Below are 19,619 nucleotides of genomic sequence, written 5' to 3' on the forward strand. Positions count from 1 at the left end.
TCCAGGCTCTCACCTGTTTGGATCTTGTCTCAATGTGGGAGCAAAAGACACCGTAAAGAAGCTTCAGCAACCTGGGGAAAAAATAAAAGGTAAAAGAGGATGAGGTATTTCTCAGCCGAGACTATTCATTTTACATAGAAGTCTGGTGATTTTTCTCTGATCTAGTGTCATCTCTGTGCTGAGAATGAGCTGCAAGACAATGCTACAGTTTCGCTCTTCAGCATAAATATTTCACGTAGCTCTCAGCAGATGCTAAAGTTAGTGCATGTACAAACATTTCAGATGAAATCCTGGCCTCCAAGTTGTCAGTGACTAAACTCCTATTGACATCAGTAAAGCCAAGACTTCATCTTTGGTCTTTAAATTGAACTTAAATTTGTAGCGACCGCTGGCAAGGGGAAACCCACTTCAAAGGAAAGCTCTGACAGTTGGACATTTATCTCCCACTGATCTAAACTGTAGTAATCTCTTTTTGTTTCCCAAGCTAGCTTGGAAATCACATTGAGAGAAGTTCATCAAAATAGTTCTTTTGTTCTACTGTTTTCCAGCAAATCCAATGAAGTAACTTCCCTCAAGGAATTTTCTGTACCGCACAGGCCAACCTCAATAACAAAGAGCAAGTCTAGTAGGAAAAAAATAACAACAAAACGTTCATGCATAGAGATTAAGAAATACATTAGCATCCTTCAGAGACCCAGGGCACTTGTGAGTCTTTGATCTCTTCTTAGCTCTGCCATACTGTGTTACATTTGTGGCTTTTGGACTCACAACACAAATCATAATTTCTTTAGGGCTCATGGCCTGTGGAGACCATGGAGAAGGGAAATATCTGGACAGTCCTGGCACAAACATCTATTCTTCCACAGCTATGAGGGGCTTATCCTCATTACCAAATAATCTATCTCAGGCCTGTGTTTCTTCATACCACCATTCTGCACATTGTTTCTTGGTAAGAGAAAAAACTGAACCGAATCCAATTGCAAATTCCAATGTCAGAGTTCAAGTGATGGACTCTGTTTTCTCCAGTAACAAAAAATCCAACCAGCTCTTAGAGTGTCTTATAAAGTTCCCTGGAGTGAATCCTCCAAAACAGCCTTTCTTCACTGGGGAGGATCAAAAGGTGCTGAATGATTTTGCCTGGTGAATGTTTGTGGTCACCAGAACTCTACAAATGCTCTGTCCAAAAATGAGCTCCAAGGAGCTCTGCAGGGGGGAGCTGTACACAGGAATTACTGGAGAAGCGTGGTCAACATACTTTCTGTGTACTTTAATCATCAAGGAATAAAGTTGTTATAGGAACAAATCCTGAAGAATCTGCTCAGTTCTTGTTGAAGAGAGGACATTTTGGTAGTTTCAAATGGCATTACACATTTGTGGAATGGAAATTACAGTTCAATGTGTGGGCATACTTGATTGGACAATCTCTCAGTTGATGGGTTTTTCTGTTCAATTACTATTAAAATTCATCAAATGGAACAGAGCGGTTTTAATGCCTGTAATTGTTGTACAAAATGCTCTGTAATTGGTCTTACAAATGAAGCTGAAGAGCAAGATCAAACTCCATTGAAAATGAATCTGTCTTTCCACTGAAGAGTTCAAGAGTCACTTCTAAAATCCATTTTGCAGGAAGGTATTTAGCCAGTTTCAACTCCAGTTCATTTTGTGTGGCAGTTTTTATTTGCTTATTTTGGCCTCTGATATGTAAATGAAATCACCAGCTCCTGAACTTGGCTCCACATTCTCCCCTGCCTCGTAAATCCAAAGCAAAGCCAGTGTTGCAGGCAATCAACAGCAGACCAACTTCAAAGGCATCTCAGGTGTATTTGGGGTGATTTGGGAAGTCTGGCACTGGGATGAAGTGAAGTGACTGTAGGTTAGTGCCATGCTGCCTCTGGTGGAGGAGACAGATCTTGAAGTTTTGCCCCTTTGGCAAATCCTGCCAACCTCTGCCTCTTGCTTTTTGTGGGTGAGGTGGGGAATGGGGGGGTGAGGAGTTAGTTTTAGCCTTTTCAGATGAAATGAGAGGCAATTTGACAGCAAGGATAAAGCAAACAGTGAGAAACTAAGATACTTTTGTCACCAAAAGCGCAGTCACCTGGAACTCCACTGTTAGTGTAGAAAGTGGGAAAGCAAACAGGATACTTAGTCAATTTTCAGAGCACCAGACTAATTCCACTATGAGTTCAGTGAACTCTTGAATCAAAAGTATCCTAAATTTTCACTTAAACATTTTCCTGCACATCAAATGCTTCCCTCAAATATGGAAAACATGGATGCAAGTCTACTAGACTGCTATTCAGCTCCTTGGTATCCCCAACCACAGGACCCAAAGTCTCAGGAACCAGTATTCTCCATTTGTTTCTCTCACCTCTTAAGGACTCCATACAACAAACTCTGTTCAGCAGCTTTCCACAAACCCTTCTCTCTGCCCCTACCCCTCACCCCCCGCTTGTCACCATCCATTCTGGAAAACACAGCTTTTTATTCATACTGCTTCTGTCAGGTCTTTTCTGCTTTGTCTACTTTAAAAGAATTAAAAAGAGGGCTCAGAGGGGATCATTCTCTTTGTACAGTGAGTCGAGAGCTTTCCACGGCACCTCCACTCATGAAACAAAGTGATGGCTGTGAAAGAAGAGCAAAACAGTTCTTAAACTGAAAAAAAAAAAAGCTGTTACCACATATGTTGGGTCCAGAGCAGGGGAGGCCTCATAGCGGCCTGCGGCTCCATCATGGTGGCCTGAAGCGCCGTCATGGCGGCCTGCAGCTCCATCATGGCGGCCTGCAGCTCCATCATGGCGGCCTGCAGCTCCTCACAGGGAGCAGAAGGGCAGCTCTCAGCTCTGCTCTCTGAGGACAGCAAGAGGGCCTGACCACTCTTCTGTACTAAAGATGCCTTGCTATTAAAGATGTGATTTAACTAAAGTTTAATTATGTGTTTCAACAGCCCTTCTGATTGCAGTGTTTAGGCTGTATTACTAATTTTTTCTAGTTTGTGAGAATTATGCCTCTTTGTAGTCGCAATTAGTTTTAAATTCTATTTACTCATTCATTAAAAATAAACCTGAATTTCATCAGCAATTAATAGTTACTAAGAAAAAAAAAAATACACGTATATCAATGTTTATAGTCACCTGTGAATCAGCAGCCAGAGAGAGCTGCTTGGAGCAGGCAGCACTGCTGCTGTTTGTTCTGCCTGTAGCTAATCAGCAAGCTGAGAATTGTTTTAGCTGAGCTCTGAAGGATATTGCAGCTTGCCTCATGCAGGCTGCTAGATGGAATGCTGGTATTACAAATGCGAAGATGAATAGATATCTTTGGATCGAAATGGGGCTTCAAAGTCAAATAAAAATTACAGACCTGTTTGAGTCTATTGTAATGACAATAACAACAGGAGGAGGAAGATAAAGGTCTTGAACAGGGAGTTTTGGGGAAGCCGGAGATTGCTAGAAACAGTTTCTGAGATCGATTGATTTGAATAATACTCTTGGACACAGAGAACATTGAGAGGCAATGCCTGAAAAGAATAAATCAAATATCCCACAGCATTTTATGCGTTCATTTCTCTCCTAGGCTCTGCTTTTAGTTTTCAAAAATATGAACAATTCCAGGCAAGCAGAGAATGGTCTGTATATTTCCCACCCTGTGATGAATAGTTGCATGTTACCCTGTTCATTTAATGACAGCTATATATAGTTCCCACAATAAATCAGACTCCGGGACACAAATGCCTTCTGTTTACCTTTGAAACATTCTTTTTTTTCCCTGAGAGTTGTAATTGTTGCAAAAGTCTGATGTATTCACCCACACACAGCAGCCTCCAAACTGCTTGTTACCTGCAAGTTTCAGTCCTGCAAGGTCCTTAGTCCTCCCAGTGCCTCATGATGCCCCAACACACCAGTGTCTTGCAGGACCTAAGCCTGCACAGGCTGCAGAAAATGGATTTAGCCTACTGAGAGCAGCTAAGGGGAAAGTTCAGTCTGCACTTTGCATGAAAAGTCTTGTTTTAATCTGACTTTCAGTCAATTAGTTTGATCATTACACTATAAACACTTGTCATCTTTTGTTACATGTGCCTTTGAAAAAGCAATGCTTGAACTTCTCAGCCCTCAAAATAGCATATTTTTAACCTTAAGTTACACTATGACTTCTCTATGCAATAATTGTATATAATTAACCAAGATATTTCTAGACATGCATATACTGAAATTCTCTTTCCTTTTAAAAATCAGAAACATTGAAAGATGCACACATTAAGTCGCTCTATACCACCTTAAGTTACAACTGTGACTTCTAGATAGCTGGTTTAACACTATTCATCATCTAATAAGAACATCTGACTCGTACCTGCAGGATGAGAAGCTCATGAGATGGTTTCATGCACTGCTCCAGCCCCGAAGCATTATTCTCATGAGAAAAGAGGGCAACTTCTATCTGTTTTTATTTATTTTGAGAAAACTTTCCTCCCAAATAAATGTAGTACAAAGTATTGAGAACTGCCAAAACACATACAGATTATGTATATTTTTATAGCCACGAAGTCACTCAAATGACTTTGCTTCCATTTCATTGTTTGGCATAGATCACTTATTGTGCATATGTTTTCAGATGGAAGTGCTGAATTAGACTATGGCAAAATGGATAATGCAGCCCTAATGCTAGCATGAGCTAATAAGAAACCAGCAATGAATCTACTGCTGCAGATTGAAGTACATGCATTTCATATTATTACTCAAGGCTTGTCTCTCCGATTAGATGATTGCATAACCTTAATATTATAAATCTTGCATGATGTGAATTGTTCAGCTGTAACCATAATCAGTTTTTACTAAGGTGGCATTTCTGTCATCTTGTTAAACACAAACATTATATATGTGCTAGTCATAATTTTATAACAGTTGCTTTTAGCAAGAGACTGTTTTGTCGGTCGGGAGCCACAGTTTAGCACAGAGATGCAATGAAAGTGCTTAAGTTGCTCATAATGTCAGTGTTTGCTTCAGAAAACATCACTTTGTAGATTCTTTCATTTTCTGAGTGCAAATTTCTCTTCAAAAGAAATGGAAAAACTTGCAGGCTCTTAGACAGAACTCTCTGAAAACCACTTTTCAGATCTTCTGAGACCCAGGTTTATTTAATCAGGTGGAAGCTGCATGCTCTGCAGAAGCTGCAGCACCCTGTGGACTTTCTCCAGTGCTGCAACTCAGCTCGGAGAGACCCAGTTATTTCAACCCCATTTTCCACAGAGGAAACACGGTTGATCTCCTCATCTGTAAATTACCTCTTGGCAGGGCTTTATGGGGATACCACTGCCACCAGCATTTAAGGGTTTAAGACCCCCCCTATAAACCTCAGCAAGGTTCTCCTCTCCTATCAATTCACCAGGGATTTGTGCAGTTAAATCTCGCAGCGGGTAATAAATTTACAGGCACATCATGGGATGAAGGGGACCTGACTGGCACTGATACACTGATCTTGGTGGGTTGAGTCCAACTTATCTCCTTGACAAATTTATTGCCTTTAGCACATGCTCTCGAGAGAAAAAGCCAAATCCTTGCCTTGTAATGGACACTTTCCTATTTTTTACTGTAGATCTTGTGTTGAGATTGGCCTTAACAAAGAAGAACACACTGAAGAGATAAGAACAATTCAGGCAGTTTCATGTGCTGTAATGTGCAGAAAGCCCAGAGACTGCATAACCAGGGCCATGGGATTACAAAAGAAGAGTTACAAGCTCTCCTCAGCTCCCTGGCTTTACAATAAATCTAAACAAGGGACATTTCTTATTGGTCTTAATGGCAGTGAAAACAGTCCTATACTCAATAATTTCATACTCAAATCACATCTTAGGTCTAAGCTAGTAGGAAATCTAAGGCCAAATATCTTTTATCAGACGATCTGTTGACATAATTTCCTTATAGGAGCTATAAAACTATCAGTGCAGTGGCATGTTTGGAACAAAAGAGTTCTTTCTGTTTCGAGCATGTTTAGCATCACTGGAACACTTAACAGTGTAGAAATTGGTGTCTTCAGAGACAAATACCAGGTGTGAGGCAAAAGTAAGGGGGGAACACCAGAAGTACGAGATTTGACTGAACAGTGCCCCTGCACATCAGAATTTAAATGAGATAAAGTTATCCTGGGACTCTTGACTGCTCACAGCCCAACCAAGGCTGTGCCAATAGAAGTTCGGATATATTCACCAGCCATTCCCAAGCCACTTCGTGCAATTCAGAGGTTCTTCTAGCAGCTGCTTGCTCTCAGCCTGTAGCTCCTGCTACATTAAGAACAGTTGAGACTTGCTGGACAATTATTAGCTATATGGTCCAGACAGGGACATGCAACAACCTCCTGCTCCCAAAGCCTTTAAACACTGGGCAAGTCCAGACTTACAACTTAAATTCCATACCCAGGTTTTACTGGAGCTTTATTTCACAAGTCCATTTGGGGGAGGGAGGGGTGGCTTGTGTGGCCACTTGTCCTGCAGTAAACCCCAGCCAGCAGTTAGTCTGCAAAGTTTGTTGTGCTGAAAACCCTGACTGACACAGGGGTGGATTTCTAACACGGTTCAGAGGAAAAGATAGTTTTTAATATCAGTTTAAAAACAAAAAAGAATGTATGGCTCCTATAAACTGTTAAAACTTCACTTTATTGATCATAAATCTGTGTTTTGCTCAATGCAAAAGTTTTTCATCTTACACAGAAAAATGCTGAAACAGCTACAAATGCCAAAAACACAAAGTTTTCTCTCTTGGACAATTTATAGGGAAGTTATTGGATTTTTTTGTTGTTGTTTAAAAGCATTCTTACCACACTGTACTTCTCCACTGGGTTTGGAGAAATTGCCTTTCATTGCCAAGCTTTGTCCCTGACCTCTGATAGGAAGAGATCTGAAAAATAAAGCTAACCTCTTTTACATACAGCTGGAATTGAAAGGGTTGAATAGGATAAGAAGTACAAGCAATGGGTTCAGTAAAATCAGGGAAGGACGTTTGCTTTTGCAAATGTACTGCTGAAGTGCACAGGCAGCAAAACTGCTGTAGATCTCAGAGCTCACTGTGGACAGACACGTTGTGCCCAGCTTTATCCCACAGTCCACCTCCAAAATCACCCCAAAACACAATGGATGCTATCGGTGTGGGACCACCAGGTACCTCATGGGGACTGTTCTGGGAGTGAATGTGGCCCTGGGGTACATCCCTGTGTTCAGTGGCTCTGGGCACAGAGCCATCTGTGTCCCTGTCTCTCCTTCTACAAGTGGGGTAATGCACCTTGGGACAAAGAGATTAACAACCTTGTCTTGGTATTAATGATCTGCAAAGGCTGGGGAAGGTGCAGAGCAGGGCAAAGAAATCTTGATTTATGAATAGTTAAACACAAAACTGGAAGGAAAAAATAGAGAATTCTACACCAACCAAGGGTGGTGTTGAGACGGGGGAGTTTTACCCTCTGAAGCAGGTATTTAACATGGGTAATCTTTACAGAATTGTAGAATATCCTGAGTTGGAAAGGACCCACAGAATCATCAAATCCACTCAGCTCTACATAAAACCACTCAAACCCATATCTTACATCCAGGAGCAGTGTCCCAATGCTCCCTAAGCTCTGGCAGCTCAGGGCTGTGCCCACCACCCTGGGCAGCCCGTGCAATGCCCACCACAGGGCAGAACCTTTTCCTAATATCCAACCTGACCCTCCCCTGTTGGAGCTCCGTGCCATTCCCTCATGTCCTGTGTCAGCAGATTGAATACGCTCCTGGGATTTTTATTTTCTCTTCCATGAAAGCCCATGGAGGGGGAGGAGCAATAGGATAAAATGTTCTGTTTTTTCTTTTTTCTTTTACATCCAATTATTGCAAATCATATGAATTGTGGGGGTTTTTTCCTTTGGTTTTTTTCCAGTTGTAACCTGGAAGCTCCCTTTTTTTCTGCTTGTTCTCCATCATGTTGTACATCAGCTCTCTGTGCTTCCCGACAATGGTCAGCACCTCCGTTGAGATAATGGACTGGATCATCACCTGGACAGCATTTCGCTTCAGCCATAAATCATGATGGGAATACTGTAAACAAAAGCCATGAAATATGAACCCACATAAATAAAGGAAGGGAAGGAGTGAATTGCCTGGGGAAATCTGTGCAAAGAAGGGGGGGGGGGGGGGAGGGAGAAGAACTTGCACTGTCAGAGGAACCTCAACAAATGCATATCCTGATTTTAAAGTTTAACTGTTACTATAATTATTAAGATTGGCCTGCTCATGTGTCTCACAGGAAGAGGCTTTGTTCTCCTTTCTGCTAATTTCATGTGTTTTCTGTTCCTCTTGGGCTTTACTTTTATTCCTGTGCTTTTCCCACTTCTAGTATTTCTGCCTACAAATACCTTTGTTATTTCATCATCCTTCCCAGCACACACGGCCACCAGCTCTTGGACAGTTTCTTCTTCCTTTGCTTCTGTTCTGTTAAATTCACATACTTCTCAGTGCCAAGCTGAGACCTCCAGCTCCTAAAGCTATAGGTCCTGATCCACCAAGATCAGCTCCTAAAGCTGCGGGTCACACAAGTCTTGAGCTTTAGTTCATATTCTTGTTCAAAAACTGGGATACAAGCGCACTGGCATGCTTCATTAAACCCAGAATGTCAAACCATCCTTCACAACCATCAAGCCCTCACGAATATGAGCAGCTCTCTGGTTCTGGAGAGCTTTGTGATAAAGGACACAGCATTTAGCAGATGGCACTATTAGGAGGAAGAGTGAAAAAAAGGAGGAGGGGAGAAGAATGTTAATAGACTGTGAAAAAATGAATAGCCTTGAAGTCCTAGAGGGTGCAGGGATTCCTTGATGCTAAAATTGTTGTTAATCTTGTAGATGAGATTTCACTCTTTCTGTTTATTGAAACAGAGGCGAAGGGGAAGAGAATGCATCACTGCTTTACACATGAAGCAAATCTGCATGTCCAGTCCACTGAGGAGACAGCTCTGACATCACTGCAGACATAGCAGAGAGTCTAGAATACTTTTTTGAGCAGATATTTGATATATGTCATATCCAGTGGTTGACCTTGCTGTCCTGAGGCCACTTCCATATGACAGCTAAACTGCTGAGCGCTTATTTAGCTTAATACTGGCTGCCGCTGCTAATTCCCTAGCTCCAATACTATGTGTTTCACAGAGCTGAAAGACCCTATTTTAGACAACAGTAGTTGTATGGAAAACTGATGCCAGTGCATCACTGCTCCTTCAGAGAAGGACTTGACGAACTCTCACTTTTAGTGTTTTATTGAATGTTTGGCTCCGTTTCCTTCTCATGAGTAAGTTTTACTTTCTAAAACAACAAACATCTGTCTGTCCGGTGATGTGTGTGTATCAGAAGACAGGGTAAAATAAACAGACTGCGGGGCTTTGATTTGCAGCATGGTTAAGCAGTGCAGGTAGAGCTGTGTTTCTTTTGGACCAGCTGCTTTACTTCGCCTCTGCAGCGCACTTAATAAATGCTGCAGACGGGTTTTTCAGAGCTTATAAACTTAGCAGAAATAAAAAGAACTAAGGGGCTTGACAACTGAGAGAACTTTATAAGTGCCACTGAAAGCCAGTGGGTCCCCAGCTCCTGGGGAGTATATCAGAGCCCTTGCAGGGTTTATAAATTCTGCTTATTTACTGGCAGGTTTCCATCCTGGTCATAAAAGCCATAGGTCAAAAAGCTCTGTTAGATGGGGAACACGAAACCCAGCTTTCATTTAACTCCAGCTACTTGCACAAGGCTGTGTAGCTTATCAGTGCAACTGCTGTGTACAGCCCTAAATGTCACTGGGAACCCATCTCAGGACAAGTGTCCATAGCTCCTGGTTTTGTGTAAAGCAGATCCCTGAAGAAGTGAGCTCCTGTTCGGGCTCTATTTACATCAATCTTTGCTCTTTACAATAGGGGAAACACTAAAGGTTTGCTTAGGTGGGGCTTTGTCCCTGTTTGTCTTAACCCACCTGGGGTGGGTGTCTTAAGCCCCTGGGGTGTGAATCAATCTGCTGTTTCTTTCCCCTTCATGCACCCATCACCATCTCAGGAAATCTGGGCTCATGAACAGACCAATTTGTCCACAGGAGCCCAAGCAGCTCCTCCCCTGTTCCACATCCCTCAGCACTGCTGTGTGCAGGAGGAAGGAGGAATCACCAGATCACACTGGGCTCCTTCTAAGTATCTCAGTCCTGGCTCAGCTCCACCCCAGCTGACAGGCTGCTTTAATGGATAGGCTGTGGCCTTCAGCGAAGGGGCTAAATTTAAAACTTTCCTCTGCTTCTCTTGTCAAAGTTAAAAGCTTTTCATGCCCGTGTTAATGTTTTTTACTTTTTTTCCCTCCTGTCTGCTGGCACCAATGACAAATACTACATCTTGCATTGAGTAACAGTATATTGAATGGCTGGCAGAGGCAGAATACGGCACCTGTAATTTATCTCCGGGAGTTTGGGTTGGATGACACTGCTGGGAACAGACTGGGGCTCTGAGCTGTCACCTGATTACTAATTCTAGGATTTCTCCTCCGAGAGTGAGAAGGAGTGAGCTGGGATGAAGGGTACAAAAAGCAAATCAATAAACAGGTTAGTGTTTGCATCATTATTAACACTCGGGCTGTCAACACACCCATTGAAACTATCGCTCAGGGCAGCTTCAGATTTAATGGTCAGTGTAACAGATTTACTGTAAATGTTAGCTAAGGCACAGCAAGGAGTTGGGGGGGGGGGGGGAGGGGTCTCATTGACAAATAACAGAGATTTCAGTGGGATGCATGAAGCTGTTTATGTGTGTGCATAAATAACACAGCGATCGGCACATGAAGGCGGGTGGCTTTCTGCAGTATTTCTTCCTGCGGGGCTGTAGCTCGTCCCTGCTCACTGCCTCCCCTCTGGCAGCCCAACACAGCCACACATCAATTAAATCACAGGGAGCTTTGATCCCAGGAACCCATCACAAACCCCATAATTGCCTGGAGGAGGGAGAGGAGAGAAGGGTGATGCTGCCATCTGCATGCTGAGTCAGCTCATGGAGTTGGGTTTTGTTGCCTTTTGCTCCTGTCTTCCCTTCTCCACAGACAATGTCATCTTTGCAGAGGTTCCTTGAGAGAGCTCCTGGCATTTCCTCTTCCCTGACAATGGGTTATACCTCTGCAGGTAATGGACAGTGGGTCTTCATGCTTTCCACAAGTAACAACCAAGCAGCAACCCTGGATTGCTTTGTCATCTGGACTCTGCCATCAGAGAATCACAGAGTCAGAGAATCATGAAGGCTGGAAAAGACTACTGAGATCATCAAGTCCAACTGTCAACTCATCACCACAATGCCCACTAAACCATATCCCTAGAATGGACTCAAACAGTGACAGACGCTTGAAAGGTCTTAGGTATGTCCTAAAAATAACCCAGCAAAGATCTTTCAGATGCTTCTTGTAGGAAACTTCTATTCAGAGCAGCTAAAGAGAGAGACAGCAGAAACTTGGGGCAGCATTTGAGGCTGTCTGGGCTCTGGGATGGGCTGTGAAACATCTGCAAGGGTCTTCCACACATTATGGTTTCCATCACTTGCTGGGACCCTAACCTCTGCCCAGACTTAAAATACTCCAGCACTTGCTCAGCCTCCATTAACATGGCTCTCTGTTCTCATTACTTGGCTCTGTGGTGTTATGTTGGGGTTAAAACCCATGTCAGATACTGTAATACTGCCCCAGCTGCTAAAACCAGCGCAAGAACTCAAGAGTTAACACTCAAGAGTGGTCAGTCATTGGAATGGGCTGCCCAGGGAGTCACTGTCCCTGGAGGTGTTCAAGCAATTAGGAGATGTGGCACTGAGGGGCATGGTTAGGGAGCACAGTGGGTAGGTTGGGTTGGACTTGATTATCTTTGAGGTCTTGACCAACATTAATGACTTTATGATTTTATTATTCTATTAATATATGAACTCAAACAAAGATTCCAGAAGTTCCTGTGGGACAACCTGAAGCTGTGCCACCCACAGATGCCCCACTGCCACTGCCAAGTTCTCATCCATAGCATGTTTGTTTGTGCCATGGAGATGTCAGCTCAGCCTCCATGGTTTTGTGAGACTTTCAACATTAGAAGCTCAAAAAAATAGGAAAAAAAATCAACAAAAAATAAGAAAGTAACAGCTGCAAAGCCAGCTTTAACGTGTTTAGGTTTGATTTTGATTTTTAAAGGGCTACTGACAAAGGAAAGCTCTGGCTCTGGAATCTCTCTGCAGAGTTGATGACTAATGCTTCTAGGAGAGGGCAGCCCCGTGAATTCAGAGCTCCTTGCTTCGTTTAATCTGCATCCTATTGACTAGGGCAAGAACACCCCCCTGCAAGCATTAATTGGAGCAAGCAGTGTCTGACAATTTTTGTTTAAAGTGTAGAAGACTCCTCCCTGGTGAGATGTTGAGCAATCAAAAAACAACAAAACCTGCACACGGGCTGGCTGTGCTGCAGACAACCCAGTGGAGAGCAGCCCTGGAGCTGTGGGTGTATTTGGACAAGGTGACCTCGCACCGAGCACATTAGTTGTATTATCAGCCTATAAACTGTCTCGCTGGTTTACGTACCCGTATGGCCCACATGCTGAAGGAGAAGATTAGCTTGATTATCAATGGGGGAATGAGCCAAACAATTACTTTCATTATTGAATATCCAATTAATTATTCAAGAGGCCAATCAATTATTCATATCTCATTTAAACTGGGCGGAGGGAGAAGCGTTGCCACTTGGCAGAGATGTGCACAGCCTCTTCAGATCCAGCAACAATTCTGCTGCAACAGGGAGGAATGGTGGTAGGAGCAAAAGCCAGGCCCCCAGATGATTTTCCCAATGGATGTCCATAATTGTTGCCTTGCAGCATGGTCCAGAGCCCATTTCCAGCTTAGCACTGATGAGCATTAATAGGATCATTAAGGTTGGAAAAGACCTCTAAGGTCCCCAAGTCCCATCCCACCCCATCCCTATACCACTGCCCACATCCCTTAGTGCCACATCCCCACGGTTCTTAAACAGCTCCAGGGATGGTGACCCCACCACCTCTCTGGGCAGCTGCATCACTGTGTATTCAGAGAAGTTTTTCCTGAAGCCCAAGGGAGCAAAGTCTGTGCTGTGTGAGCAGTGATGCATTGAGGACATGGAGGTATTTGCTTTTATTTCAAAGAAGGAAAAATGCTCCAGTTGAGAAAGCAAGGGGGAACCTTCTGAAGACTCAACTGGTTTTCAGCATGATGCACAATTTTTATCAGCAAAATACTGGCGTCCTGCTTGCTTCATTTAAATAATTAACAATAACTCTCTGCTTGCATTTGCTGTGCTTTATTTTGCATATTGTGCCTGTGCAGGAGTACACCCAGGGTGCAAATGGCATAGAAAAGCCAAGGTCTGGGAGCTCTGCCCTTCCATCAAACCACCCGCACAGGCGGCCACAGCTGGCTGCAACTGCTCCAAAGGCCGGGAACCAGCAGGAATCTCACTGTGTGTGCAAGACAAATGGGTCCCTGGGACATTTCATGCCTGGGAATGCTCCTTCTCCCTGCTCTCTCACACAGTCACCCGTCCTCTCTGCAGCCAGGGCCCAGCCCTCAGCTAATCTCAATTTTATTTTGTTTTTATTTGTTACACAAGCAGATGTGAGTGATACCATATTGGAAACAAATTGTCAATTACCAAACAATCAAGGCCTCCATTTGTTTGTTAGATTGGCTCTCAAATAGTCCGATTAATTATAACAGCACTAATTATTAAGATACACTGGTAGTCATCTCCTATTTCAGAGAGAAGGAGAAAGTCCTTCCTTCTGCATTTGCTGTCACACAGTAGCAGCCTCATCCAATACAGCGATTTATCTCTGTCAAGCCAGTAAAATGATAATGCCAATTAAATCACACAAGTAATTGCTGCCTGGGTCTCGGTGGATTTCCCCCAGCAGCCCAGTGAATACGAATGCTGCTGTGCAAGGAGACTCACGCCCTCCCCACCGTCACACTGGGAACCCCAGGGCAAAGCTGTTCTCTGCAGCACATCTCACAGCCAGCAGTGGAGAAAGTCACTTGGTCTCAGGTAGGGCTGCCCCTGAGGACCCGTCGCTCTTGGTCTGCTCAGTCCTGAGCTGTGTCTTTATCCACGCCATCCAGAAACTCAGCTGAGCTTCCAGCCAGGGTCAAGTGGATGGATAAACTCTAAAAAACACATAGGTACAACACATATATGTGCAGCCTGGTCCAGAGAAGCCTGGTTAATCACACCCACAGCTGGGAAAGGATGTGTATCCCCACCTCCCACTTTGTGCCTTCCACTAGCTGCGAGGAATTGACATCTCTGCATCTGGGCAAACCCCACCTAAAAAGATCCCCACCTAAAGTTTGATCTAACCCAATTCTTCTTCTCATTCAATTAAACCCTGTGAAAGCAGGCACGTAACCTTGTTAATACCACATTTATTAGAGGGAAGGGGGACAGAAAATTAAGATATACTTCATGTTGTTGCTAATTAGAAAAATAGAGACTTTGCATCTGTGCAAGGCAGAGCAACATGTGGCATTAACAGATGTGAACTCATTACACAGCTGCATGGCAGGAAATTGTGCCACCGTGGTGACAAAACCTCAAAATCAGATTTCTCCCAGTTCTCAGCTCCCCGTGGCCTTCTTTCCTCTTCTTCTCCAAAAGTTTGTTCTATTTTATTCTGCTGTTGCTTTTTCCCTCCCTTTTTCTCTGCTCGATGTTAGAAAGCAGGGGCAGTACATGGAAAGACTTGCTGCCCACCTCCTGGGAAGCTCAGAGCAGAACAAGCCAGGCTGCAGTGTGCCAGCATGGGTGCTGGTTCCTGGTAAAGCACAAGAGGTGCTGCATGGCCAGAGTAAGTTCCTCCTGCCTCCCCCCACTGCAGCGATTCCTGTAGGGGGAGAGCAGGGAGATCACAGGCTGCCCCTTCCCTGGGGTCTTACACTCTGCAAAGTGAAGGAAAGTAGGAGTAATACCTTAAACGAGGTGTCACAGATAGAGTGCTTCAGATCCTCCCCCTGGGAGCTGCCTAACACCACCAGTCCACTTGTCATCGACAGCCAAGAGCAGCCAAACAGCACGGCAATAGGTTGCTTTTGTATGGATTCCTCTGTGCATTCTGCTCAGCTTTTTGTCTCCGGTGCTGCAGCCAGTCCCCAGGGGCTGTTAGGAGCCTATGGAAAGAAAGCAAAGGTCAGCTTTGGGATTCCTCTGCTACAGGCTTACCCCAGGGGGCTCATTTGCTCTCTGCCACAGTTGAGAGTAGCCCAGCAAAGCAGCTGCATAAAAATGCAACAACTTTGCAAGGTACCATCTCTGCCTCACTCAGCAGGGTTATCTGACAAAGCTTTCCCCTTCATTTGCGCAGGCAAAGAAGCAGCCAGTGTGGATTTTAGCCTAGCTGCTCTGAGCAGCCGCTGTAGCAATGTTCCTCTCTCGTTCCTCATTTTCTCGGGGCCCTTTATCTTTCCTTTGTCCCATGCAAACACACTGAGCGCAGCACAGAAACCTGTCACCCCACACACTGCGGAGGCCTTCAGTCCCTTTGTGCAGGCTGTTTCATTTCATAGACTCAAGGGTCACTTTTATTGTGGTCTCTGCTAAATGAAATCACAAAAGCAATTTAAAATCGCTTAAGCAAATCATGAAAGATGCAATATGAGGAAAGGGCTGTGAATAATGGTTAGCCTAAAGCATTGCAACAAAGGGAGTGACTGTGTTCCTGTCGGGTCCTTTCTCTTGGTCTGTATCCTTCATGCTGAATTCCTCATCTCCTGCCTCAGATTTTGGGCAGGAACTCATCAAAAGAGAAAGACGCTCTTATCAGATTTCTAACATTGCCTGCTATTCTTCATGGGAAATGATCTCCGGGATGTAAAGAGAGCTGCACCTGAGTACAGCATTTCAGATATGCAGTAGCAAGAAAAAAATAATAAGAAAAACAAGGGATTCCAATTTTATCTTACAGTGATTTTTCTGGGAGAAAAGCAATGCCATCATACTCTGCGCACTTCATCTTTATCTGACCATCTGACTTTGCACAGTACCTGCTGGCTGCCGCCAAGCTTTGTCCTGGAGCTCAATAGTCCAACATAGAACGAAGGCTATGAGATTGATTTTCTGCTTCCCATCTCTATTCCATCCCATCATCAGGGATATGTATCATAGAATATTTTTGTTGTCACTTGCATGGCACTGTTCCCCGTGCTGCCATAACCTCCAAGCTGAGCTACCATGTTAGCTCAGATTTTCCAAGGTGCTCAGTACAGCCCAGAGAAGAAGACCTTTCTATCTCTTCCCCCAAGAAATGATTCAGTAAATGCTTTCAGCATCCATGCCAAAATAAACACCCTCCTTATAAGCATATGCTTGATAATAACATTTCTCACTTCTTCAATTAGCTCCGATAATCTTGCTAAAAGCTATTAATAAACCACCTTTAGCTGAGGGCACATGTGCACCTGTGCTTGCAGGAAGACAAGCCATCTCTGGTAGAGTGAGAGCGTCAATGAAAAATGAACTGCCTGAAATTAACTTTAAGCATCCAAGTGATTAAACCATTGTGCAGTGATTGTGTACGATACTCCCTTCCTTTAGCAATTAGGGCTGTATTGATCAGATACCGTAAGGAAAGGGACTGGCAGAGTCATACTCATTCAGGCTGCCATAATTAAGAGTGATCATCTATTGTTGTGGAGCACACGCAGCCCAGCCCTGCAGCCGCAATGGACACGTGGATGGAGCATCTGCTCAAAGGCAGAGCAGGAGCTGGCTGAAGTTGCTCTGTAGCATCAGGATGAAATCTGTGTCTTCCCCACCAAGAAAAAAAACCCTCCTAGAAGAGTTCTCTTTGCTTTCATAGTGAATAGTGGTTTATAATGCTTTTTATTTTTCCCCAGTATATATTCAAGCCCATCTCCTGCCTAGAGATGCCACTTGAAGCTGGGTGCTTGAGCCTTTCTTTCCTAGGGAACTTGTTTCTTGCACCTTCTGATGATGTGTATTGATGTTACTTTGAGCCTCAGAAGTATGACATGTATCAACAAAGGTGTGTTAACTCTTGGTTTGGGAAAGGATAAGGGTCATTTCCTTGTGAAGACCACAGATCACAGCATGTGGAAGTGATGCAGTTGTTTATTATTCATCTACAAGACCTTGCAAAATTTGATGCTGGCATCTGAAAAAAAAAGAGTCAGTCACTGATATGTTCTCTTGCTACTGTGGATATTCAATCTGATACATAAAGAGAAAGCATCTGGGTTTGTGGGAGATATTTTGTGCCACAGAAACAAACCAAAAAAGATAGCCCAGAATTCAACCTGGTGCTTTAATACCAGGAGTCTCTGGTTGTTGTGTATGAGTATAGTAATGTCATTTTCCTATTTTCAGTATCTGTCCTGCTTGATCTAAAAGGATAGACTGGCAAGTAGGGATAGTGTGGGAGATTCTGGTCATTCAGTTCATGTTCACGTAGAGCCTTCCTCTGATATAAAAATAAAGGAAGGATACAGTCCTGCACTCTCATTTAGACAGGATCCATTCATTTCAAACACATCTCACTACTTCATTCACGATTTATGTTCTAGCAGATGTGGTATGGCTTCACTGCTGCCACCCACTTCTCTCTGCCCTGGTCCTCCCTGCTCAACTCTACATCAGCTGCTGTTCTCCACTGAAAGTGGGTCTCCTTTCTCCCTCTCACTGGGGAGCACTTGCATTCCCTTCTGTTTGACAAAACCCATGCCCCAGGTAACTGACATGCCCAGGTGCTGCTAATCTGAACCTTGGCACCACGGCGTCCTGTTTTGCCCCAGTTCTGTTTCCCTGTATACTTTGCACTGTATGAGCTGCTATAGGAAGTGATGGAGATCTCTGCTTGCTCCTCTCTGTCTCACAGCTCTGTGTTACTCAACAGCTCATGCTCAGGCAGAGCAAAGGGTTAAGCACGAAGAACTGGAAGAGACTGTGCTGTCCTGACACAGCGCTGCCCTTTTGCCTCTTCCTCACACACACACACTGTTCACATAGCCTGCATTCCTCTCCAGTTAACACCATTAAGCTTTGACCTGAACGAGAGATAGAGCTAAATATGTGTGCACCTGTCCTCTTATAATGACCTGCTATTATCATTTTCCACCCCTCTTTTTTGATTGATGGATATTATATGCATAATGACCCTCGGGATTTTTTTTCCCCTTCTTTTTGTTAGGCTTTGCTAAAGCAACCTGCAAATTAATTTAATATCCTCTTTTGGTTGGGAGCTATGAAACGAGGGCTCGAGGCTGATGATGCGTAAACCATTTGTGGCATGTATTTAATCTCCGGACAATGGATAGAGATGTTAGTGCATGCTACACTAAGTTCTATTTACGCTGGCTATTAAGTGCAGTCAAGCTGAAGGCAATTGGAGCACATTACAGGGCCTAATGGGAGAGGATGCTACACAACAGTACATTAAAGACTGAAAATGAATTAAGAAGGAAGCATGGCAGAGAAAGCAGACAAGGAAAGGGTTCTGTATACAGATAACTCTTATTGACAGCACAAATATTCATGTACTCTGAGTTCCCAAATCCAATTTTGGTATTGGATACCACTCTAGAGGGAACGTTTTGAACTCCATTTTCATGCAGATACACAATGACTTGCAGTCTGCCCCCTCCCACCTTGCCCTCAGCAGCTTGCATAACCTGATGCTGGGAAGTACATCCCTGGTGCAGACTGAGCTGGTTTGTTCCTGATGAACCAAACCAGACGCCCATTTTATTCCCACTCCTGAAAGTGCAGCATGGCCCACGAGCACAGAACACACCTTGCTGCACTCCCACTTCTGGTCGTTTTCTCAGCATGTTTTCTTCTGGTTGCTGCACAGTGAGAAAATTCATTCCCCCTGAGAAAAGCAGGTTAAAAACACACCCAGGGAGAAGCAGATGAGTTGTGAACTCTGTGCCTTGGCTTCTGTTTTTTCCCCTATTATAGTGGTCTTTTCAAAATCAAGATCCAAGATTACATGACTTTATCCACTCCTCACCATGCACACAGAATTCTAGGAGTCTGTTGGACTAGATGATCTTATAGGTCTTTCCCAACCTTGATAATTCTGTGATTTTGTTTCTATGCGGAAAAATCTCCATTGCAAGAAGCCCACTTTCTGTGTCCCCCTGAGTAAAGTCGGTTTGGTTTCACTGTTGGAAGAAAAACCCAGTTAATATTTTAGAGGTTATGCATGAGAAAGAGAAGCAGAGAGAGCCTCCTGAAGCATGTGCTGGTCCCCACAGCCCTGCCCTTCCACCATCAGGCTGTGGTTATCACTGTTCCCATGGCAAGGATTCATACGAGATCATAGAATGGCTTGAGTTGGAAGGGTCTTTGAAGGTAATCTAATTCCAGCTCCCTGCCACAAGCAGGGTTGCCAACCCCTATATCAAGTACTAGATTAGGTTGCCCAGGACCCATCTAACTTGGCCTTGAACGTCTCCATGGATGGAGCAACCATAGCCTCTCTGTGCAGCCTGTGCCAGCACCTTATCACCTCAGTGAAAAGCGTCCCCTCCCACCTTTAGTTTAAATAATACCTTAAAACTATTCTCCCTTGTCCTGTCACTATCTAC

The 19,619-nt window shown here is 43.9% G+C and overlaps 1 long non-coding RNA gene across 2 annotated transcripts; it reads right to left on the reverse strand.

Moving 5' to 3' along the window:
* Positions 1–13,304: 13,304 nt before the first annotated feature.
* On the reverse strand, positions 13,305–15,416 carry LOC146757826 (uncharacterized). Of its 2 annotated transcripts, XR_014935761.1 has the most exons (3): positions 15,320–15,416; positions 14,985–15,182; positions 14,424–14,899 (listed from the first exon to the last, which is right to left on the reverse strand). It is a non-coding gene; the product is annotated as an uncharacterized LOC146757826 (long non-coding RNA). The 2 variants fall into 2 exon arrangements; XR_014935760.1 differs by lacking the exon at positions 14,424–14,899 and adding an exon at positions 13,305–14,181 and having other exon boundaries at positions 14,985–15,391.
* Positions 15,417–19,619: the final 4,203 nt, after the last annotated feature.

The sequence above is a fragment of the Coturnix japonica genome, chromosome 19 (assembly GCF_054131305.1).
Source record: "Coturnix japonica strain WE chromosome 19, WE-NBRP24, whole genome shotgun sequence".
Lineage (NCBI taxonomy): Eukaryota > Metazoa > Chordata > Aves > Galliformes > Phasianidae > Coturnix > Coturnix japonica.